Source organism: Lactuca sativa, chromosome 5 (genome assembly GCF_002870075.4).
Source record: "Lactuca sativa cultivar Salinas chromosome 5, Lsat_Salinas_v11, whole genome shotgun sequence".
Lineage (NCBI taxonomy): Eukaryota > Viridiplantae > Streptophyta > Magnoliopsida > Asterales > Asteraceae > Lactuca > Lactuca sativa.
Window position 1 is genome coordinate 176766162 of NC_056627.2, and position 8325 is coordinate 176774486.

Consider the following 8325-nt stretch of genomic DNA (forward strand, 5'->3'; position numbering starts at 1 on the left):
TACCTTCAAAAATTCTGCAACTAGATTACGGAATCCCTTTTCTAGGTTGTAGCGTATTGTTTTGGGTCCTAGCCTTAGTATCTCATCTGGGTGATTTACTAAGAACTCAATCAATCAACTAACTTGAATTCATTTTCTCCCGTTTTGTAGATGTCAAAGTACGACAACTATGGTCTTCCCAAATCCCGTGGAACAAGCATTTCGCATGAAGATGATATTCCACGATTTGATCGAGGAACAAGAGATCATGCTTCACTTCCTCCACCTCCTCCAATTATTCTCCCTAACCCACAAGTTCGAAGACTTGAAAAGTTCAAGCTTACTCAAGCCCTTTTGGCAAGTAAACATAAAGAAGGAAAGTCGGTGTGTGCACACGTCCTAGGGATGAAGTCACACATTGATAGGTTAAGAATGTTAGGATCCATTGTCTATGAGGAGATGGCCGTTAATTGGGTTCTTCAGTCACTTCCTAACTCATACAGTGAGTTCGTAAGAGAGAGTACTATATAATGAACTGCGATGTGACCCTTATAGATCTCACCTATATGCTTATTGCCACTGAATCAGCATTGGTTTGGCGCAATAGAAAAGCAAAGTTGATTGGTGAATCTGCCTTCAAGATCTCTATGGATATAGACAATGGCAACGAAAGACATGCTATGATCAAAAAGTTTGATCATAAGAGAAAGGCAATGTCTGAAGTAGTTCCATGTCCTGTTCCAAAAGAGTCAATTTGCTTTTATTGCCAAGAGAAGGGACATTGGAGATGAAGCTGCCCTATTTACCTAAGAGATCTAAGAGATGGGAGAGTCAAAACGTATGGCTCTGCTTTAGGTAAAATCCATTGACTAACTCTTTTAAGCTCCTATTCTAGGTTCTTAATACATAAAGTGATAAGATTACAATTGATGTTTTATAGGATCAAACAAAAGAGAGGAAGCTTAAAGGAAGAAGTGAGCAGAATCTAACCGTGAAGGAATGGATTTCGATCGCATTACTTGAAGATTAGATTCTTGAGCTGCTACTTAGAGTTAGAATTAGATTGCTAAGAAAGATGTATTAGCATAATTTTTCAATGAATTGCATTGTAAGGACAAATTTTTCCACAATAAAATAAATTTTCATTTTATATTATTTATTTATCCTTGCAATGGCGTATATGAAAAATTGATGTTTGAATGTTTCTATTATTAGAAATAATGGATATGGTTCTTAATTATATTATTTGTGGAAATGTCGAGGATTTACCAAATAGGGAGAGTTTCTCATCGCCCAAGTTTCAATTGGACAGAAACTTGGAATCATGCAACTTGGTTGCACGATGAATGAGAAATTTCATATTTGGAAATTAGACTAATTCATAGACAAAGTGTCAAGTGAAGGACTAGGAGATCGAGTACACAAAGTTGCGTGTTGATCAAGTCCACCACAAGAATAACAAAGATATTCGTCATGATTTACTAAAGGTTTAGTAAATATGATTATACTTATAAGATTAAGTGTAATTATGAATTGATTGAAAGAGTTTAAATCAATAGCGGAACGAATAAGAAGAATCAAGTAGGCAGAAAGATAAAAGTTTCTCTATTCTAAGAAGAAGGGAGAGTACCTTTTATGCTTTATGATAGGTCTTAATGATTAAGAACCATATCTCAATGGATCCTCTAAGTGAGTCTTAGTGCAATTGTATGTCTAAGAAGAGGAATCAAGAATTGAAGAAATGGTTAAATCATAAAGTCAATCATACTTCATTCCAAAACAAGTCTTAGAGTTAAGATTGTGATATTGAGTGACAAGTATTAGGAAGGTTTATAACATTCATCAAATGTGGAAAGTTGTGATGAAAGGTTTCAAGAAATGTTTTTGATAAAAACTACACTAACTCTTGAATATTTGTTTGTCAAGAAATGTTTATTGACAAGAGAATCTTATATGTCAAGGAGTCAGTGGGAGTCTTAATGGTCTTGAAAGATTTCAAGAACAAATCAAAATAGACCTTATCGATCATCACTAGCACACGAGTTGAGGTTTACAACCTATCGTGTTGACATTATTTTGTTTCTATGCCGTTCCAATTATGTTAATTATGCATGTGAGTTCTATGAGTTCTCATTTGAATGCATAAAAGGCAAGGACCTTGATCAATGAAAAGTACATTGATAGGAAAGGGTGCGTTGTTTAACTACTTGGAAGACATGGTGGGCAACTGTGCTACCATAAGGCAATAAATCAAGATTAAGGAAGTTCGGTCCATATGAATTTGAATTTGTCATAAACTTTGGTTTTGACAAATTCACATGGATAGGAACACATACACCATTAAAATCTAAGTGTCATAAGACTCCCTCCTTCATGAAAATGACTGTGAGGAAATGTTTTCACTAAGAAAGATTTTAAAAAGATAGTGATTGTGAAAATTGTATTCTTGAATTCGATTATGGTTACGGTATCCCTTTCCATGATTCGAATTGTGAGATTTGGCAATTAGTCTGAATTGTTTAGACACACATATGAGCTATCTATGGCAAAGGTGTATAAGTTTAAGAAGCCTTGATAAAAGATTATCAAAGCATTGGGTATTAGAAATATGAACTTAAAGAAATTCAATAGGCATTGTTTTTCTTGAAGTTATGATGGTTTCTGAATACATGTCAAAGCTAGTGGGAGCATAAGTGTTATATGTATAATAATCATCTTGATAGTGGGAGCATAAATGTTATGATTGTATGATTATTAAGGCAAGTATTGCAAGTTAGCACTATTAATTATAGAAAACAAGAGTCATACCTTGCAAAGTTGTAAGGGTTGAATAGTTGTTTTACTATAATTAAGGGAGAGAATATTATGCTTCATTTTAAATCTAAAGGCTTAGGTTGTGGAATGTTAATAAATTTAGTAAAGGATACATAGTGTGTTCTCAAAAATCGATTATGATTATGGTATTCCTCTTCATAGTTCCAATTTTAAGAACGTAGCACATAAAATATTGTGGCCACTACTAGAAAACAGCCCTTTAATGATGCGCAAACAATGACACGCGGTGATTTACGATACGCAAAAGCGTTTTCCCTAAAAATAATGTCATCTCTTCTAAAATTTTAAGGATAGAGGACACGCTTTTGTACGTGCCCTAAAATTAATGTCCAACAAAAAAAAACACGGAGAGCACTTATTTAAAAATGGGTGTCGTCTAGAACCGTCGCTTTATATTTTTTTAATGAAAGGCGTGTTTTCTTCTTTTGCAGCTGGGGGGAAACGAAAATCTCAAAAGTTTGAAAGGCCACCATTGTTATCCCCTACCTTATTTCCATCGTTCTTTTCTATCACTCTTTCTCTATATCTCTCTCAATCTAATACCCAAAAAACCCTAATATCATCACCAATCCTCTTTTCTCCCACAACAAAATCGCAATATCACCGAATCTCTGATCCCGTCTTTTGAACACATCAAACCCACAAGGGTTCTCGATTTCTCTATGTTGATGTGCGGTGACACGAACAAAAAAAGGAGTGTAGCGCCTCTACCTTTCAATTTCATTTGACGGTTGCTACTTCACCTTCTTGCTCCGCCGTCCTTTCATTCAAAACTATGTGCTCACCGAAAAACGTTTAGCATATCCTCAAGACTAAATTCTCAACATACCAAAAGGGCTATAATTTCCGGTCAACCCTCTTCGATTTGCATGGAGATGGAATCTTTAACGTCGAAAGGTTTTTTAACATCGGGTCCGAGAAACGACTTAAAGAAGCAGTTGCCGAGATCCGTCAGTTCACCACGAACATATTGAACGAAAAGAAACAAGCACCCACGACCAAACCTGTTGATTTGTTATCACGGTTTCTGAACTCCGGTCATTTGGATGAAAAACGTCTCACGGATATTGTAATCAGCTTCATACTCGCCGGAAGATATACAGCTTCATACGAGCCCTAATTTCTCATCTGAATTCGTTAACTTCTTCAAATGGTTCTCATAATTTTTTTTCTCTCTCTACATTTTCTTCTCCTTCATTTCTCGATCCCCTGAAGTGTTGTCCCCAATTTCCTACTCCGATAACCATCTTTCTCTACTAAAGCTACATATTCTCCCCTGTACATGTATTTTTTCTGTCATTGAATAGAGGAGTAAAAGAGCAAGAAAATATTGGCGTCGCGGTTGGTGGCGGGGAGTGGTTTGGTGAAGTTACCTCTGGTAACATTTGTGATAGGAAACACATAGCAACTTGAGGAATTTGAAGTAATTTTAGGGCGATCCATTCCGTTTTAGCCCCTTAAGCTCAACTATCTGCATATCATTCAACTACTCCTCTCTAATAATCTCTGAAACACTATTGAGTTATTGCAGTAATTCAATTGATCGTTTGGCCACTAACCAGGTAAAGATTCGTAATTTCTAATCTCCATTTTTGTTCATTGAGAGTAATATTAGGGCGAAATCAAATCCAGTTCAAAGGAAAGGGCTTTCGGTTTTTTTTCACCTTCTAATCTGGAATCTGTTTATTTGAGTATGTGAAAGGACCTGTGTTAAGTAGCTGATATGGCCCTCCATGTGTTTGATGAAATTCCCCAACTGGTTTTTTCTGAAGTTTTGTTTAATCGATTTGCTATTTAGGATTTTTATTTTAACTTTGATTGGTGAAATTTTAAATGTTTTGCAGCCTCTGATAGAAGAACGATTGACAAAAGAAACACACAAGCAGATTCTCAAGCCTTCCTCTGTTCTATTCTCTCTTATTATTCTTATTATTTTTTTTTTTTTTGTAGAGGTGTTGTGTGTAGAAGCAAAAGGAAGAAACATGAATAAGCTTATGTTATTTTTATGTTACCTGAAGATGGATTTGTGGAATATGTTGAAAAAAAAGGTATTTTCGTATCGAGGGTTTATAGCTTCAGGTACTACTTCCATTTTCCTTTTCTGAGTATGGTTTACATATATAATTTGGATTGGGCTTGATCGTTAATTTTGATTTTAGGGTCACACGAAAGATGGTGGAAACCATAGGTTTTAAATCAGACACAGCTTTCTTTAGTTAACCTAAGAAGAGCTTAAATAAATGTTATTATATTCTATTATTTTAGGTTGGTTTTACTGCCATTTTCTATGTAGAATTATATATGTTCGATTAAATATTACACTTTGAATGAATGAAATGAACTTCTCAAATTGAAATGAAAGGTTACAGATGGGTGCTGATTGTTCCACAACTTATTTTTATTCATCCACATAATTTTCTGGTTAATTGACAAGTATGCCCTCCGTTTAAATAAAAAACGTATTTTAATACTTTCTGGAAATTAGTTCGTGCTTTCCTTTTTTTATCACACCCAAGTTTTATTTCTTTTGGAATTGGCTAGAAATCACATAACAAACAATTTATATCTTTCTGATATAATTGATGAATCAACTCTCACAATTGTTCACATTCAAAGTTCAAACAATATCTTCTTCCACTTGGCTAATTTTGAAGTTTGTTTATCATATAGCTTCATCTTTCAAGAGTTATAGTTATTCTATTTCAGTATCTTGCATGTTTGTTCATGTGTAATTTTCAATTATCACATCATTCCTTGTGGTGTGCAGTTGAAATGTGAAAACTGTGGTAAGGTGACTGAGAAGGAGACATGCGTGAGCCTGAATGGGACACTTCCTCTACCAAAAAAGGGTACCACTAATCTTATCCAAAAGGTTATTTATTTATCATCTCTTTACATTTAAATCAAACTCAAAGTGATACCATTTTCAAAGAAACTAAATGATGTAGTTTATTGTTTATGGTGTATCAGTGTAAGTTCTGTAAAAGGGAAGGAAAGTGACAATGATACCTGGTCGAGGGTCTCCACTCACTAATGAGTTGATTGAGGGAGGAAAGCATGCTGCTTTGATGCTATTTGACTGTAGAGGTTTTGAACCTTTAGATTTTGCATTCAGTAGTGGCCAGAAAGGTGAATCTGTAAGTCCTAAAAGTATTTTATATATATTTTATTTTTTTAATATTTCATCATATGATTTTATAAAATTTTCTTTGATTAGATTGAAGGAACAAAATTTGAGGATATTGATCTATCTGGAGGGGATTTTTCTGAGTATGATGAGAAGGGCGCGTGCCCAGTCACGATCTCTAATGTGGCTGCTATGCTCAAAGTCGTTGACTTGAGTAAGTAAAATTTATAAATAATATATTATTATTATGTAGGTATTACATGATCTACTATTGGGGTAGAACTTGTGGTTTTTGTTTTATACTTTTATTTATGTATCTACTGTTGAAACTAGTGTTATGCATAATGGAAGATCTGTGCCTGTAACGACGCCGTTTCTTTTTAAGCTGATACCGGCGGTTGTTCATCTTGGAGTATTGTTACGTCTTGAAATCCTTAGGAGGGTATAATCGTCTAAAATGCTCCTTTATGTGGAATATATGGGCTCTGCTGCACGTGTGATTCTTTTGCCTTCTATACGTGATGCACACCATGACTATGTGTTTCCTCAGGTAAATTTATTCTTTTTTTTCGTGAATGAAATATTTATAAATGTTACAGTAAGTTACATGTTGGTCCCCGAATGTTGCTAATTTTTGCAATTTTGGTCCCAAAAAGTTTTCTTTTGCAGTTTTGGTTCTTGTTTGAGGTTCTCATAATGTTTTTTGTTATTTTTCCAAAGTAAAATGACTATATTGGTTAAGTGTAGCTATTTTTGCCATTGTGTTACCAAAAACATTAAGAAAACCTTAAACAATGACCAAAATTGAAAAACAAAAACACAGCTATACTCAGGGGCCAAATGTGTAACATTAGTCTAAATATTAGGATGACTTAAAAAATTTTAGAGTATTATGCTTACTGTATCTTTTGATTGTGCAGCGTGCTTTTGATATGAATATAGCTGATCTAAATCATCATATTACTTGCATTACAAATCCAGGAATGATCTCAACAAATAAGGTAAATGTTGTTATTTGGATGATATTAAAAAATATGTGAGTTGAGAACTTTTAATAATTCATCAAAAAAATATATGTGAATGTAGGTTGTTGTAGTGTGGATGTCTTGAAACAACTTAGTATGGATGTGGTGTCACATGGGATCAAGAATCGCATGAATACACTAACAAACCATCTCCTGAGTCAACGCAGGCATGTTTTCAAAATTCAAATAATATTTTTATATTTTCTTTTTTCTTAAGTTCAAATTTTTTACATTTGTGACAACAGCTTTTATCCTCTATACCCACCCGCAGAAGACAATCCTATAGACTTGTCACTTGCTCCAGAAGACCTTTAATGTCTAGTGTTCCAGACATTCTCATTGTCCCTTGAGACCTCACACACTTTGTGAAGGTATCTAACGGATTATATCTTTTAAATGGTTTTGTGAAGACTTTATTGATGTAAGAAAGAAAGGTAGTCATATACTGATTGAAAATACACTACACTAGAATCAATACTCGATCTTATCTTATATGTTGTCAATCCAATTAACTTGCATTGAAATCTTATTGAAATCCAATTAATAGTAAGTTCTTATAATAGATGGAGGGAAAGATTGCTAGGAGAGAGCTACGAAAACTTAAAATGGTCAGTTCTTTATTTATTTCTTTGAAATCATATTCATGATGTTACTTTATTTTTTGAGAAAATTCAAAGTTGCTAGCTTTTGCCGGCTGCACAAGAAACATGTGCAATTTTATTTTTAGGAGGTATTTTACTTTACTAAATGTTTAAAGTTACAGGACATGATTATGGGCACATCATGGAACATTTTAGGGCAGTTGTTGGTTTTCCTCTTGGTGATACATCAATGAAGTGGCCAACTTGCATCATATAATAACATTTTAGGGGAAGATGTAGGTATATGTTTTCTTAATGAATAATGTAATCATATGTATGAATATGAAATAAAGGTTGTTATTTAGTATGTGATAATCATGTATAGGGAGAAAACAACTTCTATTGACTTGTTTTATCTTTCCATGGATTGATTATTTGTATGACATTAAATTTTATTCAATGGATTGTATTTTTTTTTATAAGTTATTTTATTTTTTGTTATGAGACATTAAATTCAAATTTAATTTGAAAATTAGTAAACCTATAAATAATATTTTTTAAAAAAATTTAAAATTATGATACGCAAAAATGTGTGTCATCTTCATTTACGACACGGCCTTTCTTGACAGGTGCTTCCTTGATACGCATTGCGTGTCATAAACACGCGCGTCGTAAGGTTACGACACGCAAATGCGTGTCACCTTCCTTTATGACAGGGCCTTCCTTGATACACATTGCGTGTCATAACTACGCGTCGTAAATGCGTATCATAAACGCA

General features: G+C 33.9%; 1 long non-coding RNA gene and 1 pseudogene across 1 annotated transcript; both read left to right on the top strand.

The window, feature by feature from the left end:
• Positions 1-4537: 4537 nt before the first annotated feature.
• On the top strand, positions 4538-7134 carry LOC128134262 (uncharacterized; annotated as a pseudogene).
• Positions 7135-7213: 79 nt separating this feature from the next.
• On the top strand, positions 7214-8029 carry LOC111880004 (uncharacterized). Its single transcript, XR_002846310.3, has 3 exons — positions 7214-7337; positions 7530-7574; positions 7730-8029. It is a non-coding gene; the product is annotated as an uncharacterized LOC111880004 (long non-coding RNA).
• The last annotated feature ends 296 nt before the right edge of the window (positions 8030-8325 follow it).